Consider the following 16791-nt stretch of genomic DNA (forward strand, 5'->3'; position numbering starts at 1 on the left):
TGTCATGATAATTTAAAGTAGGGAACAGTGTTGTCCTGACAGGTACGACAACTTTGACAATAATATAACACCTTAAAGTTTTGATGAACACCAATTTCAATAATTACTGAGTATCTCATGATATAAAGGTAGAAAGAAAGAAAGGTTATTTTTAATTAGCTATCAAACATCTCAGTAATAACTGCAACTCAGTACGACGAAAGTTAAGTCTAAAGTAATATGTCGGTCAGATATAACATTTATTGTGAAAGAGAATTGTAAACGCGGCGAAAAGGAAATTCAATGCGTCTACAATGCTCGATCGTGGAAATGTTAGTCGCTTGCTTGCTTGCTTGCTATCAAGTCGTGAGACAGCACCGTTTGTTATAATACTGCAAACGGAACGCTACGAGATTGTTTCTATTAAAAAAAGTACTATTCCGTTATACAGATGCGCGGACTTTGTTCTCAGTTATTCTGACTTGAGAACTTGAACTGAAGTGATAGTCTGATAGCGTACGACGAGTTAATTAACTTTAATTATTGGAGATATTATTGTTGGACTCAACCTTCATCAAAGTGAACAGCTACAACGAAGAATGGACATAGTATCGAAGACTGCAATACCTGATTAGCCTTTGAGTAGGAAACATTAATACGACCACGCGAAGATAATACAAATACGCCGATTGTAAAAGTTGTCGTAATTGTCACGATCACCGAACTGAAAAGAATCGTAATTGATCTGATCCATCGGTGTGCGTGTGATGTGATGATTATAAACTAACGGCTAAGAAGGAACAATAAAAATTGTTCGTCAGTAATGGAAATCTCACGTGTTGGCTCCATCATTAATTGAAATGTGCGATAGTTGATGATAAAAATTAATTAAATGTGAACATTTTAATTGAAAGAGTGACTTTATGAGCATTGAGAGGAGTGTTTTGCCGAAATAATATTACGACGCAGGAAAGTAAGATAGCATTATAATCTCTGGATTTGCGTCGTGTCGTAGTGAACAATTCTGCCTAGCAACGTAACAACAACTACTGATTCTGAACCACAAATGAATTTTTCGTCGCTTCAGTGGTGTGAAACGACGCCGGTGATGAATGATTGCCGAGCGGTTGTCCGTCCGGTACGGCCGGCACGGTAGCTCAGCGTGTTTGGTCACGGGTTAGCTCCCCTCTGTAATAAAAAAAAAAAAAAAAAACCTGAGTTAATAGAACAACAACGAACTTAAAAGGATGTCTTACGACGTCCGCCTCGATCAGATACAACGAAAGAAAACGAACAAAATGAAAAAAAAAACAAAAAAAGCGGTCTAAGGCGCTGCAGTCATGGACCGTGCGGTTGGTCCCGGCGGAGGTTCGAGTCCTCCCTCGGGCATGGGTGTGTGTGTTTGTCCTTAGGATAATTTAGGTTAAGTAGTGTGTAAGCTTAGGGACTGATGACCTTAGCAGTTAAGTCACACACATTTGAACATTTTTGAACATTTTGATGAATGATTCACTCAATACTGCAATAACTAACTAACCAAATAGGCATAGCAAATCATCATAAAACCATAACAGACAATTAAAATCAGCATTTCGCATCGCTGAGAAGACTGTGCGGACTCGCAAGGAACGCGAGGAACAATTTTCTTTAGAGATTTTCAGGTGCTGTTCCATGTTATCCGACGGGGACAACCATCACTGCGCGTCGCGTATCCATTCCACCCACCGAGCTGTAGCTGTAGCGGCTCAACATCAACAACGACAACAAAAGGGGAGAGGGGACGCCACAGGGGATTCAATCAAAATTCGAATGTACTTAACACATTTTCCTTAGTAGGTTTTTAGAACTGTTTACTATATTTTTGGCACACTATTGTAGAATGTGTCATGAAACCAACTGAGTACAAAAACCGTGAATTTTGCACGTTTACATATATAAGCCAAATTCCATTATTTCCTTTATGTGTGAGTAAAGGCACGTGCTTCAGATAGATTTGTTTCGAAATCTTACTTAACGTAAAAGTTAAACTCGCTTGTTTCGTGTTGCTGGTGCGTCATAATGTATTATTATTTTCGTATGTTGATCTCTATGGGAGAGATAAATATGAGGTTGCAGTATATACCTAGATTCATCACTCGAAGTTGGTTCTTTAAAGTTTCTGAATAGGCTGTCAGAGGATTGTTTGCATCTATCCTCAAAAGTCTGCCAGGTCAGTTCTTTCAGCTTGCCGATGACACTCTCCTGCGGATCAGCTAAGCCGGTGGTGACCATATGTGTTGTCCTGGTTTGTATGCGTTTAACATGTGCTGTTAATCTTATTTCGTACAGGTCCCTACCACTTGAGCAATATTCTAGGATGAGTCACACAAGTGTTTTGTATGCTGCCTCCTCTGCAAATTGTTTGATTCCCCTATTATTCCACCAATGAACCAAAGTCTGACACCTGTTCTAACTGCAACTCAGTCCATGTGATCATTCCATTTCATATCCCTACAAATTGGAATGCCGAGGTACATACACAAGTTGCCTGATTCCAGTTGTGACTCACTGGTATTGTAGTGATAGAAATCTACATATTTAGCGTTTGTGAAGTGCAAAATTTTACATTTCTGAACATTTAAAGCACATCGCCAATCTTTGCACCGCGTTGAAGCGCTATAAAGATGGAACTGAAAATTTGTGCAGCTTATTCAGAGAGTACTTCATTGTGGATAACTGCATCACCATCACCAATCATTCCTATGCACTTTCCTGTAACACACCTAAAATTCCTTTACATCTATTGATGATTCTCCATCCAAGATAACATCCTGTGTCCTCCCTACCAAGAATTTCCAGCCTGGTCACTTGAGACCTTATATAATCATACTTTCAAAAATAATTGTATGCGTAGTACTGAGTCAAATTGTTTTTGGAACTCAAGAATTATGCATGCACCCGATTACCTTGCACCAGGACTTTCAGAAAGTCATCTGAAAAAAGAACTATTTGATATTTCTAGAATCCATACCGGCTGGCATGGAGGAGGTTGTTCTATTTGAGATACCTCATTATATTTGAGCTCAGAATACATCTACACCTACGTGCGTACTGTGCAAATCATACTTAAGTGCCTGGCGGAGTATTCATCCACGGTCTAAGATTCTACAACAAATGGATGTCATATATGAAGATAGTTTTGTGGATCAATTCTGCTGCCCTCGTATAAGGGTTCCATCTGCCCGTGGAGCTTTTTTCAGTTTTAGTGATTTCAGCCGTTTCTCCATGGCGTTGACACTGATATTTATTTCATTCATTGTAGTAGTAGTGTCATTTGCTTCAGTTCTCAATGGGAGGTTTAATTCTTGTAGCATATCAGATCCAGAAATTAAAAGAGACTCAGTAAACTAAGTTTAAAGTTGTTTATTTCCTGTTGTGTAAAACATTTTACAAGACACATTGCACCCCACCGTGAACGTGGCATGTAATGAATTAGTTGGTTTAAAAGCAGCTGGAAATCGCCCTGTTTCCTGTCATGATTGGAAGCTGTTGCGAATGGGTGCATTGGAAAGGCTGCGGAGACACATTTACAAGAGATAATGTCTTCTCTGCCAAAGTACAGAATCTATCACCACTCATCCACTTGACTGTGAGTAACATGGCAATGATAGGCCTTGAGGTCCTGTGCAACAGAGGCAGAGACCAGGGAAAACTCTGGCTATTACACTCATCCCCACAACCAGTGAGTTCGAGGCACTATCTTCCACTGAAATTAAAGTGAACCAGAGTGGTTAATTTCACCTGTTGGAAAACTTGCTGTATCCTGTTGCAGGCAGAGGCAAATATCAAAGACCTAAACGGTTAATTAATTGTTGGTAGTATAAAAGTACAATGAATAATCGTTCCCTTATGGAAATTGCAGCAAAGTATGAGAAGGATCACCTTGTGAACTCAGTTTTTATGCCTGGAGACCTCGTCTGCTGAGGAGGCTGTTCCAGTAGCTACGTAGGGAACAGAGTGCAACTAACTGCAGGTTGTGGTACATGTCGAAACAAATAATGCTTTTCACCTTGACTTCCAGGTCATACTTGGATCATTCCAGTGACTTCCAGAAAAAGTTGAGAAGACCAGCCTTGCTGACAGAATTTCAGTGGTGCTCACAATTTGCAGCATTTTCCCTAGAACTAATTGTGGCCTCCTGGTACTGAGTTCAGTGGAATGCTTGAATCAGAATCTTCAAAGGTTATGTAAAAGGCTAGGCTGCAACTTCCTAAACTTGCTTAATGGAGTTGAAAACTGCTCTATAAGTGGATCAGCCGTCCACTTCATATCAGAGGCTTTTATTGAGAAAGCTGTTTGTTGTGGGTTTTGGTAAACCCACAGCTACCACTACCAGAATGAGATTTTCACTCTGCAGCGGAGTGTGCGCTGATATGAAACTTCCTGGCAGATTAAAACTGTGTGCTGGACAGAGACTCGAACTCGGGACCTTTGCATTTCACGGGTAATTGCTCTACCAACTGAGCTAATCAAGCACGACTCACGCCCCATCCTCACAGCTTTACTTCCGCCAGTACCTCGTCTGCTACTTTCCAAACTTCACAGAAGCTCTCCTGTGAATCTTGCAGAACTAGCACTTCTGGAAGAAAGCATATTGCAGTTGCGGAGAAATGGCTTAGCCACAGCCTGGGGGATGTTTCCAGAATGAGATTTTCACTCTGCAGTGGAGTGTGCGCTGATATGAAACTTCCTGGCAGATTAAAACTGTGTGCAGACCGAGACTCGAACTCGGGACCTCTGCCTTTCGCAGGCAAGTGCTCTACCAGCTGAGCTACCAAAGCACTACTCACGCCCCGTCCTGGGGGTACTGGCGAAAGTAAAGCTGTGAGGAGGGGGCGTGAGTCACGCTTGGGTAGCTCAGTTAGTAGAGCACTTGCCCGCGAAAGGCAAAGGTCCCGAGTTCGAATCTCGGTCCGGAACACAGTTTTAATCTGCCAAGAAGTTTCAGTTGCCATTACCTTTTGCCATCCACCATGCTCCAGTTCCATATGCTGCACTGGCTACGCTAGCAACTGGTCACGCCAGCGTGCAACAGACGTTACTCGATGCACCGAGCTAAGGCTCGCTCGCTACGGACGTGGGGTCTATTCCAGAAGCTCTCCCATCGGCTCCCAGTGTGAGTCTACAACACAGGCTGCGCGTGCGACTCAAAACTAGCGCTGCCCGCACCAGTGACATCTACGCTTGCCTATATCTAGGCCGACACGAGCCTCCCAGTCTCAATCAATTGCTAATTATCTTGTGACGCTCAAGCTTTGGATGTTGTTACACTGCTGACTTTGTATCGCCTCCAGGCAGTTTCATGTTATTGCATGATGTGCTGTCATATGTTGTACGAAATAAACACATTCTAAAATGGGTGTTTGTGTTGAATGCTGCAACACAACTGGTGACTGTAGACTGAACTTGAATGTGTGCTATCACTTGAACTGTGAAAACCCGCTTGCGAATTTCGGCACTTCGCCGATGCTTTAGGACAGTGAACTTTTCAGTGAACCACGTGGACTATATCTGCTGAAATTCCATCAGTGTTTCCTTCTTTCTAGTCACCATGGCCGACCAAACCATCTCTTACTGCTGTTACACAACAAATGCTGGCTCAAGAATTGGAAAATCAAAAGCGTAGGAAAGGACTCCTGGTCAGAGTACTGTAGCAGCTAACAGTCAGTCCTTTGCAGTGCCCCTCTACGAGGAAAAATGGGAAGGTTGTGACTCATACATAAAATGGGCGCGACAGCACTTTATGGCGTTTAACGGAAAAGACAATGATACTGTTAAATCCCTTTTCTTGTTGTGGATTCCACCACAACTTTATCAGTTATTGTGCAAGCTGGCCCTCCTGGAATCTGATAAACTGACTTTCAACAAAATTTGTTCTTTGTTGAGTGCTCACTATCAGCAACATTGTCATGTGATCTCTGCTCGTCTCGAGTTTCACCTATGTCGCAAGCAACTGGGTCATTGCTATCGAGGTTGGGTCCCGCGTCCGGCCATCCTGATTTAGGTTTTCCGTGATTTCCCTAAATCGATTCAGGCAAATGCCGGGATGGTTCTTTAGAAAGGGCACGGCCGATTTCCTTCCCCATCCTTCCCTAATCCGAGCTTGTGCTCCGTCTCTAATGACCTCGTTGTCGACGGGACGTTAAACAGTAATCTCCTCCTCCTCCTCGAGGTTGGGGCTGAACTGCAGGGGCTGAGCCGCCAATGCAAATCTATTACACCTACCATCAAAGAATATTATGCAGAAGGTATGATCAGAAATGCGATCATCTGCGCAGCACCCTATGAAGATTTTCATTACTGTTCGATGACCCTTGAGGTATTGCATTTAGCATAGTCCTATGAAGCCACTCAATCGGCAGGCCACGATTTTAAGCTCTTGGGCGGACACTGCCGCAATAAGTAATGAACCCGAACACATGGAAGATCCAACAATCAGTGGTGACATTAACACAGTTTGCAAACAACAGTGCGCATGTCCCTCTGCATGTAAACAGCAGTTCTCATGGCGCTTCAGGTTGCAAAAGCCTTACCCATCCTGCCCGAACGGTTTTCAGAAGCATGCTATGGATGACTGTCTGTTCAGGTGGGCAGACTGCAATAAATGTGCATGACAGGGTCACCTTGCACTTGTTTGTCAGGTGGCCATTCCAGTCTCAAGATCACAAGATCAGATGGACGTTAATTTAATGTGTTCCACAGCATCCACTTTGGGAGGTTTCTCTGATAAACTGATCGTATAATTCAGGTGGTTGGCAAGACAGTCAACTTACAAGTCGATAGGGTGATTCCAACCGTCTCATCAATTTTTAAACATTTTTACAATTAGGATACCTGCACTAACTGGATCAGTTTGACAGTTCATCAGATACAACAAGTAACACATTCCGTTGAAAGGTCAATTTACCATGGAAGCCATTTACAAACATGCAACCAGGGACATAACTTTCTTAGCTGTAAACAGTGCTGATGCTGAGAAACTGTTCGGTCGGAACATATTTACGTCTTTTGGTTTTTACAACAATTACACAGTAAATCTGGTCTCCAAGAATGCTCCTTATCAACAACTGGATATGCTGTGCACCAAATACCCCAAGGTATATTCTCCTGGTCTGGGAAAAACGAAGAATTTCAAAGCTCATATTTCGCTGAAATTTATATCAAACTCCCATTAGACATACCTGTAAGTTCACAGAATATAATAGTGATAAACACACCATACAATTTATATAAATGTAAGGGGCGGGCTTTTGGGATCTTCAGGGCCCCAGTAATCTTTTAGACGCTCCTGAAAAAGCGTCTTCACGTTAACTGTTTGGATGACATCGTCGCCAAGGGAAGTTCCACGGAGCAGCATATAGCGAGCCTGAAGTCCTTTCTTTTTCTTTTTTCGGGAGGCAGGAATAATGTGTAATCTCAGTACATGTACACCTTTCTCACAAAGTTACGTTATCAGTGCAGAAACACGTCAGAGTAATTTCATCTATCCCTCGGCCTGCGAATCTCAAGCAGCTCCAGATCTTTCTGGGAAAAACTAAATCCTTTGGAATATGTAGTCTGGTGACATCTAGAACAGCTCATCCGTTACATCACTTGCATTAGATGGGAGTCGTCTTCGCATGGTCAGCCACGTGTGAATCGGTATTCAGAAAGCTCAGTGCGTAACTTTAGCATCTTGTCTAGCAATATTCCAACCCGGAAAGCAGATGGTGGTTGTGATGGTCCCACCGAACCACGGAGTGGAGGCCATCCTCGCTCACAGAGAGGCTGATGGGTCAGAGCACCACATTGCTTGTGCTTCAAAACCCCTCACCTCTGCACGAGTGTAATACTCTCACACTGAAAAAAAGCAAAGGTAATTATATTCGCTTTGAAGAAATTTCTTGTCTTTCTTTATGGCAAAAAGTTTCACGTGGTAGCAAGAACGCCTATGTGCAGGGGCAAGAGAGGAAAAGGAAACAAATATAGTATAGTCAGGTGTTTTCATTCAAGAAAATGATTTAAAAGTCGATATTACACAGGTTTTTAACAGGGTTAGAACTGGAACTTTTTTTTGTGACTGCTTACAAGACGCCATTCGTCTTCCAAAATATAAAAAACACTCCATACCTGTACGTCTAGGCTCCTCCCATCCTCCCCCCCCCCCCCCCCCCCCACCCCTCAAACTATCGTACGAGCACTGTTGCCTTGTAATGGACCATAAGACACTGATCTCATCGTTCAACTCAACAGCTCACGTCCCAGATTGTACTGCTCATTGGCTCCAACGCTGGACATACCTATGAAATCCATTTCAGAAACATATTCCAGCACACTCTCTTTCCTTCCTACCCCTGGGGCCAGACTACAAGTTCAATCATGACGAACGTTTTTACTTTTGTGTGGATGACGAGGCTCATCAAGCCGTGGACAATTTTCCCATTGTTGGAGCTCACATCACTGGTGCCAGAGAGGAAGACAACATTCCCAAATCAAGTTCGCAGCTTCATCTTGATGGAGTGACTGGAGTGATTAGCCAGGCAATAATCTACTCCTCTTCAGCATTACTGTGGGCTGCAGCAGTGCTCGCCTCTGTTTGACAGTGTGATACTCTTAACCACAGACCACACTGTGCTGCATGTTGTGATTCAACCAGTGATAAGACAATGGATTGTACAGTTGCTGCATCAGGAACACTGGTGTGCTTCCAGGACCAAGCTGCTCGCACCATACCACAAGTATTTACTGGACAGTGATTGAGAAATAGGCAGCCTTGTCTGTCAATGCAACATAGGTGCAGAACAGCAGGCAATCCCACGTGAAGTTTTTTTCTCCTGGCAAGCGGCCACCAAACTTTCGCAACGAGTGCGCTTTGATTTTGCAGGCCCATTCCTGAATACCACGTCATCATCATTAAACGGGTTGAGATTTTCACTCTGCAGCGGAGTGTGCGCTGATATGAAACTTCCTGGCAGATTAAAACTGTGTGCCGGACCGAGACTCGAACTCGGGACCTTTGCCTTTCGCGGACAAGTGCTATGCCAACTGAGCTACCCAAGCACGACTCACGCCCCGTCCTCACAGCTTTACTTCTGCCAGTATCTCGTCTCCTACCTTCCAAACTTTACAGAAGCTCTCCTGCGAAAGTTTGGAAGGTAGGAGACAAGATACTGGCAGAAGTAAAGCTGTGAGGACGGGGCGTGAGTCATACTTGGATAGCTCAGTTGGCAGAGCACTTGCCCGCGAAAGGCAAAGGTCCCGAGTTCGAGTCTCGGTCCGGCACACAGTTTTAATCTGCCGGGAAGTTTCATCATTAAACGGTGTCGCATGTTGGGGGAGGGAGCAATAAGCAGTTGGAACCTTTCTTTCACGTAGTGTGGATACAGCGTCTATTGAATTGAAAATTGATGTTTGTTCTGAGCTGCAAACCTTTGTCAGGTATGCTGTGAAATTGTTCTTAAGGTTAGTTTAAAGTAATTTCACAATGATATCCGGAAAGCAGAATCCTAACCTACTGTTAGAAACATGTCTTTAGTCCTCACGTCTCTAGGTTACATTTAATATTTTAAACATAGCTGCACAACAGCAACGGTTCCACGTAATAAAATTATAAACAGCCGACCAGTTGCAATGGATAAAGAATTCTTTACCTAGGTTTCAACAAATTTAAATTTGTCTTCTTCAGAAGGTGGCCTAAGGACAATGAACATCATAGCTTACATTAGAAAGGTATGAAACTTAAGTCAAGAATAGATTTTAACACAAATTAGAGAGCTCTTGCATTACAAAAATATGAGAACGACGACTTGTATTTACAATTTTACATTAGTAAGAACTAATGTACCATCGCAGTTTTTACAAATGTCGGCATAGATCCATTTGTCAAAATTAAAATATAGCCCTAGAAATAGGGGTTTGTCACGTAAATATAAATTAGTACATGGATCTTGCAGAGCTCACAACCGACTGAGTGTAATCGGCCAGTGTAGTTACTCTGCGACCAGGGCAGGTGGCGCTCATGGCGCGAACCATGTGCCAATTGGCGTACAAAAGCAACGTGTAAATTATAAGTATTAATAACGTCCTTAGATAAAGTAACAATAAAAGAAAGGAAAGTGTTTAACACACCCGTTATAACAGTATGGGAGCCTTGGTACAATTAGTGTAGTTATACATCAAAAAGGCAGGTGGCGCTTACGCCGAGAGTTACGCACAGTGGCATATACAGCCAAAATATAAAAATTACATTACTATATTAGTGAAGCCCACAAATGGTATATATGTCAGAACTTTAAAATCGACAATAATGGCTCTTAAGACAGAATTACGAACCCTGGTCCACAATCCAGTTAATACTCATTAGCAGGGAACCAACGCTTTAGAGCCAGACAAAATCACATAAGGGCCGATGTAGTGGCAGCCATACATCGTGAGAAAACCACATTACATAAAGGGTAGTGAGCTTAAAGCATTGAAAGTGCATCATAGCTTCCTGAGAAAATAGACCATTAAGGTTACCAGCATTAATGTTATACCATAAACAGCACAGGTTTAAAGCCTTCGAAAAAATGTCTACAAGCGAGGTTCAACTGGTCGTTCAGTATATTACCGTCCTTGAGCTCTAGATGTTTAAAAATTTGTAACTCTTCCCACAGATCTAGTCTACGCCCTTTGACTTCTCTGTGTAGGATAACAGTGTCTTCTAACTGTTTAGGCGTATGGCCGGCTATCAAGAGGTGTTCAGCAAAAGTAGAGCTGTGTATATTCGCTCCTTTTTTACCTAATAGGTGTTATTTACATCTTGTTTTCACAGCTCTGCCTGAGTGACCAATATAATATGAAGGACAGTTATTACAGGTTAGTTTGTAAACACCTGAATTGGAAAACCAATCGCTGGCAATCTCTACTGAATGTACAAGATTTCTTTTTAAACTGTTATCTGTAGAGAAGGAGACGTTACAGTTATATTTTTTTCCTTAAAAGATGTTTAATCCTATACGATATATTACCCAAGAAAGGAATGGAAATAAATTTTTTAGCTTCTTTGCTATCAGTGGGAAGGTTGTTGCTCAAAGTCGAACAGTTTTGGGAAGTTTTCTTACTGAACAAGTAATCAATCATATTCTGATTGTACCCATTATTAGCCGCAATCGCTTTGATGACATTCAATTCCTTTTGTTGATCGGCAGGTGATAAAGGAGTAGTTACCATACGGTGAATGGCAGAATGAAAAAACGCCAGTTTATGAACTTTTGGATGAGTTGAGTCAGCAGGGATGACATTATCTGAATACGTTTCCTTAAGGAAGATATTGAAATTGAAGGAACTATTCTGTATAGAAATTGTTAAATCGAGGAAGTTAAGTTCACCTTTTTCATTCTGAAGTTCTTTTGTGAAGGAAATCTTTTCATGTAAATCATTGAAAGTATTGAAGAGAAGCTCTAACTCATGATCAGTACCAACAAAAGCAATGATAATGTCGTCAACATAACGTGCATAATAAGCGGATTTTGTGGCGTAATTCTGAACTTGAATTGAAGAACGTTATTTCCAGGGCGTTGATAAAACATCTGCTAAAATACCGGAGAGGGGGCTACCCATTACTAAACCATCTGGTTGCACATACATTTTCCCATTGAACGTGAAATAATTGTATTTTAAAACGACCTTAAGCAAACCAGTTCCGCAATCTGAATTTCACTTAGTTTTTTATGTTTTAGAAGATTCTTTTTTACAAGGGCTATGGTTTCATCGACCGGGACATTTGTATAAAGACTGACGATGTCAAAGGAAACCAGTCTAGTGTCAGGTGTACATCTTACAGTTTGAATATTGTTAGTTAATTCCTTACTATTTTTAACAGAAAAATTATTTTCAAATGTGAAAGCGTCTTTAATTTTAAAATGGAGGCGCCTAGCAGGTGTGTGATGTGGACTGCCTATACCATTCACTACAGGGCGGATCGGGTGATTTTGTTTGTGCAGTTTAAACTGACTTCTGAGCACGGGTGGTTTCGGGTTCATATTTATAAGCCCTTGCTTTTGGAAGTTATTGAACGGGCTGACAGAACTAGCTAAAGTACGCCGGATTTCATTTTGCAATTCCGCGGTTGGATCTACGGTAACCTCAGTGATGTCATTTTCCTCAAAAAACTTTACAGTATTTTCTATGTATTCATTTTTATAAGCCACGACAGCGGTGTTCCCTTTGTCACTCTTAGTGACTAAGGCGTCGTGTTCTCTAAGCTTACGATTAATGCTTTTTACTATACTATATTCGCCCAACTGCCCATTAGGAAGTAATTTAATTTCTTTTTCTATTATGTTATTACATTCATAGGCACATTTGACTTGCTCGGTTTTCTCTAATTTCAGGGATTCCAAACCGATTTTAAGATCTACAATAAGATTACAGATTACTGGATATTTATCGAGTTGAGCAGGCAAATTATATTTAAGGCCTTTACATAACAAGTCATTCTCAGCCTGCGTAAAAGTAATATTGGTTTTATTCAGTATTCTTTCGTAAAATTGATGTTTGACACTATTGACTGCTATACTAACATTTTTACTTGTGGTCCTATTACTAAACTTCAACAACTTTCTTTCATGTCTGGCCTTGATTTCTTCTTTACGATTAAAGAGCCATTCATTAATACTATTCCACAGGTGGTCAATTTGGAAATTACGAAGATCTTTAAAGGCTTTAGTTAAAAATAGGTGTATACAGTAGGTTTCACTATTAAGAACATCTTTTTTCTTGTACAAATTCACTGTGCTATCCGAAATGACTGAACGCACTAATTTATTTTTTAACAGAAGGCACTTTGTTAAACTGTTTGAAGTTTAAGTACGCCTTCACATAATCAGGGGTAATGTCTTTATCTAGGCACTGTCGATTAAAGTCAATAGCCATACCTGCTTTCACAATTTTTAATTTGATGTCCATGTACCTGGTTGCAGCTTTTGATACCTCGGCGGGCAGGAATTTCAGTATTTTAAACATAGCTGCACAACAGCAACGGTTCCACGTAATAAAATTATAAACAGCCGACCAGTTGCAATGGATAAAGAATTTTTTACCTAGGTTTCAACAAATTTAACCATCTTACATTGGTAGGATTGGTATAATAATGGGCCGCCATTTAAACGCTGCTGTATTCCCTGCGGACTTAGGATGCAGCTTCCTCGTTCGACATACACTGAGATGACAGAAGTCATGGGATACCTCCCAATATCGTGTCAGAATTTCTTTTGACCGGCACAGTACAGCAACTCGACGTGCCTCTATAACCGTCCAGAAATGCTAAAGTGTTGCCAGTGCACGATTTAGTGCATGGATTGACCTCTCTATTATGTCCCATAAATGTTCGATGGGATTCATGTCTGCCGATCTGGAAGACCAAACCGTTCGATCGAACTGCGCAGAATGTTCTTCAAACCAGTGCCGAACAGTTGTCCCCCGGTGACATGGCATATTGTCATCCATAAAAATTCCATCGTTGTTTGGGAACGTGAAGTTCCTGAATGGCTGCAAATGGTCTTTGTGTAATTTGCCGTCACCATCAACACATCTTGCAGCTAAACTCAGTTGGGCAATGAGCGCTGTGTCCGTAGTCTCATCGAAGATTATGCTGTAATAACGAGAATCTTTGATTTCCTTCATTATTCTCGATAACATCACTGTTTCACAGCATGGAATAAGTTCGTTACACGTTGTTTTACTTATGCAAGTGGCGTTCGCTTCAGTGGTCTCAAGGTGATGTTTTAGTTGCAAGTCTTCAGCGTCAGTTCTAAATCTTAGCTCTAAAGTTTCCCCCATTACTCACTGTACTTTCACGATCACTTTCGTTTTCTAATAGACTCCCATTATCTCTATGCCTCCGCATAGAAATGATGTTGTTATTATAAGCACAAGATGGTTTCTGTTTTCCCTAATGTTCTCCATTCTCTGTCTTGACAACTGGTTTATTACCTCAAGTTCACGGTTGTCTCGTGTCACCAAAAATAATTTTTCATATGTCGACGCCTCAACATGGTACTTGAGCTGAGAGTGGGTCACAAGGTCACCATCTTTACCAGTAAGTTTGGCAAATTTTGTTAGTGGTTCAGTCACAAGTTTCTTGGCGATAATTGATTTCTTCCCTCCAACCATTATATTATTAATAAAAATTGAACAGTTAATGCAAAGAAGTCCCTTTTTAACTTGTGAGAACACCAGCTGTGAATACTTGTTCAAAGCGATTATCGTGCACTTGTCTGCGTTCAACCTGTCCCCTCTTGCTGCGCTCGGAAGTAGGAAAAAAATGGAAATTTGTGGTAAGGTCTTATGGGACCAAACTGCATAGGTCATTGGTCTCTAAGCCTGCACACTACTTAATCTAACTTACACCAACTTACACTAAGGACAACACACACACCCATGCCCAAGGGAGGACTCGAACCTCCGACGGGGCGAGCCGCACGGACCATGACAAGACGCCTTACATCGCGCGGCTACCCCGGTTTCGTTGGAGCTGTCAGAGGCTTGTGTTTCATATTATCACTAATATTTCCCGAAGCTAATACATCCAAATAATTTCCAATATCCGTGGGATTAAAGGAATCAGTCGATGAACTTTGCTGTGGAAGTTTCGACGAAGTGCTGGGCTCTGCCTGTACATCTGGTGGTGTTTTTGCGGCTGAATGGTGACCGGGATCTTCAGATGTTTCTACTTTTCTTTTTCTTATTACATAACGATGCATTTTGCTATATTGCTACGACCTAGGTAAATTAGGTGCCAATTATTCTCGAATAAACACCTCATTCGCACTGAAAAAATGCAACACTTGTACACTTAGCACTAAAACACATACGGTCACACTCCGCGTATTTCTGATATCACTAAGCACAACAGTGACTGATGTCCGTGGTAATAGCCAATAATCGCAGTTGTTCACTTTTTATCACTTTCAAGTTATCGTGACATTGTAGCTTTCAAACTGACTACCTGGTGGCGATTCTGCTTCCCTTATATATGTGGCTCAGTTGTTTCACGTTTTACTTGGAATGTAAACAAATACCTACTGTGAAAGCGGCAAGCCAATATACAGGGTGAGTCACCTAACATTACCGCTGGATATATTTCGTAAACCACATCAAATACTGACGAATCGACTCCACAGACCGAACGTGAGGAGAGGGGCTAGTGTAATTGGTTAATACAAACCATAAAAAAATGCACGGAAGTATGTTTTTAAAAACAAACTTACGTTTTTTTAGATGGAACCACGTTAGTTTTGTTAGCACATCTGAACATATAAACAAATACGTAATCAGTGCCGTTTGTTGCATTGTAAAATGTTAATTACATCCTGAGATATTGCAACCTAAAGTTGACGCTTGAGTACCACTCCTCCGCTGTTCGATCGTGTGTATCGGAGAGCACCGAATTACTTAGGGATCCAAAGGGAACGGTGATGGACCTTAGGTACAGAAGAGACTGGAACAGCACATTACGTCCACATGCTAACACCTTTTTATTGGTCTTTTTCACTGACGCACATGTACATTACCATGAGGGGTGAGGTACACGTACACACGTGGTTTCCGTTTTCAATTACGGAGTGGAATAGAGTGTGTCCCGACATGTCAGGCCAATAGATGTTCAATGTGGTGGCCATCATTTGCTGCACACAATTGCAATCTCTGGCGTAATGAATGTCGTACACGCCGCAGTACATCTGGTGTAATGTCGCCGCTGGCTGCCACAATACGTTGTTTCATATCCTCTGGGGTTGTAGGCACATCACGGTACACATTCTCCTTTAACGTACCCCGCAGAAAGAAGTCCAGAGGTGTAAGATCAGGAGAACGGGCTGGTCAATTTATGCGTCCTCCACGTCCTATGAAACGCCCGTCGGAGGTTTCAAGCGTCAACTTTAGGTTACAATATCTCCGGATGTAATTAACATTTTACAATGCAACAAACGGCACTGATTACGTATTTGTTTATATGTTCAGGTGTGCTAACAGAACTAACGGGGTTCCATTTAAAAAAACGTAGGTTTGTGTTAAAAAACATACTTCCGTGCATTTTTGTGTGGTTTGTATTAAACAATTACACTAGCTCCTCTCCTCACGTTCGGTCTGTGGAATCGGTTCGTCAGCATTTGATGTGGTTTACGAAATATATCCAGCGGTAACGTTAGGTGACTCACCCTGTATATCTTATGATGTATAATATAAGGGCGAGTTTCCAATGATGACATCATCAGGCAATTTATGTGAGTGGAACTTTTACTGTTGATTCTGGTCCTTTCTAGTGCATTCAATAGAGGGCCTATAAAGTAACAATGCATTTTTAGGAATCTTTTCGAAAGTCACTATTACCGGAGATATCCGCACAATAGTTTCCCATACCTAACTCGTATTACGAGTTAGGTGTGGGAAACCATTGTTACGTTATTAGTAAAAATATTGTTACTATGAATTACTATTATTAATACTTCACAATCAAATGATCACTCTCACTCTTAACTAATCTTTACACTTGCACTTGCTACAACTAGGACGTTTTACTTATTCATTCTTCAGTCTTAATATTTCTGCTTCTGAGTGTAAACTAGCCTTCCTATTCGGCGAATAGTCCGTATTTATAACGCTACGTATCAAAGGTTCTCTGTACAAGAAAATGCGCGACTTTTCTCGAACAAATGCCAGACAGAATAACGTATCGAGATCACTAGAATGGCCGCGACTTTCCTCGTAGGTATGTGTTAGTTATCTACGTGCCAGACAGAAACGTATAAAATA

Source organism: Schistocerca serialis, chromosome 9 (assembly GCF_023864345.2).
Source record: "Schistocerca serialis cubense isolate TAMUIC-IGC-003099 chromosome 9, iqSchSeri2.2, whole genome shotgun sequence".
Classification (NCBI taxonomy): domain Eukaryota; kingdom Metazoa; phylum Arthropoda; class Insecta; order Orthoptera; family Acrididae; genus Schistocerca; species Schistocerca serialis.